We start from the raw sequence: 1,437 nt of genomic DNA, 5'->3' as shown, positions 1-1,437 counted from the left end.
TAGGGGCCAACCACCTAATATATATACTTACAGTTCTATATTGGATGCTTTATGCAAAAGCCATGATGTTGACAAGGCAATTGCATTATTGAAAAAAATTAAAGACTCTGGTATTCAAACCAGATATCGTACGTACACTATTCTTCTCAATGGATTGTGTAGAAGTGGAAGAATAGAGGATTCACAAAAGATTTTTGAAGATCTTTTGCTCAAAGGCTACGATCTAGATGTTTGTACATATAATGTTATGATCCAAGGGTTTTGTAACAAGGGCTTGTTGGATGAAGCCTTGGATTTGTTCTCAAAAATGAAAGACAATGGCTGCATTCCAAATGTTTTAACTTACGAAATAATTATTCTTTCTCTGTTCAAAAGTGATGAAAATGAAAAAGCGAAGGAACTTCTTCGAGAAATGATTGTGAGAGGTCTTCTTTAAGACCGAAAGTAGGTAAGATATTTTTCTATTTAAACATTATTATTTTGAATCAATGTTTCAACATTATTTTATCATTTCAATCAATTTTGGTAAGTGTGTTTATTCTTCAGAGATTGGTAGATTGGTGAGTTCCAACTTGAAAGAAATTTGTAGAATATTAAAATCATTGTTGTCTTATGTGTGTTGGGTTTTTTTTTTTTATATTAACTGGATTGCATAGCCAATACATTTAACCAACTGTTTTTTTCATCCCTTATCCTTTAAATGGGTTACATGTTAAATGAACATCATTTAGATTCGTATTGAGATCAAATTGTCCTCATTGTATAGATTACAATGAAAACCATATTAGAGATATAACTTATATACCTTTGTTTCTGCATTTCCTATTGACAAATAAATTTCCAATTGATTTCTGTTTCCTTTTACGGAACCTCGAATGATTGCCAATGCATTTGTGGTAGTCCTGACTTCTGTTGTTTGTCTCCTTTTCTGTCTAAATATATCGAGAACTTATTTCGGACTCAGGACATACATCTTACAAGCATGTGAGTCTAATTCAGCAGATATATCTCAAGAAACTGATGATTGTGTTGAATGCTGCAAATTTCAATATAAATAGTCAAAAACTCAAAACATTATAGGTGTCTTTAATGCTATGAATTCATGGGATTGTGAAGAACAAAATAAGTCAAACTATGTCTCTCACCTCCCATAAATCTCTTGCATCAACTGTGTCTTTAATGCTATGTCTCTGTCAAGTGTTCAGTAAAGCATGGATCTGATGCAAACATTGGTCAGGTTCGAAACTGAGTACAAGATAATGAAATTCTTTGAATTAGATTCATGTTGTATTTAAATATCTCCTGTTGTTCTCCAACTGTATATCTACTTTAACTCATTGCTGGATATCTATTTTACAAAATGCATGAATTCATAGATTTTAGAAGCATTTAGTTGATTTGTATATGCAATTTGAAAACCACATATATACCTTTCTT

This window comes from Cicer arietinum, chromosome 4 (genome assembly GCF_000331145.2).
Source record: "Cicer arietinum cultivar CDC Frontier isolate Library 1 chromosome 4, Cicar.CDCFrontier_v2.0, whole genome shotgun sequence".
In the NCBI taxonomy this organism is placed as follows: Eukaryota; Viridiplantae; Streptophyta; class Magnoliopsida; order Fabales; family Fabaceae; genus Cicer; species Cicer arietinum.
This window is presented reverse-complemented; position numbering follows the sequence as displayed.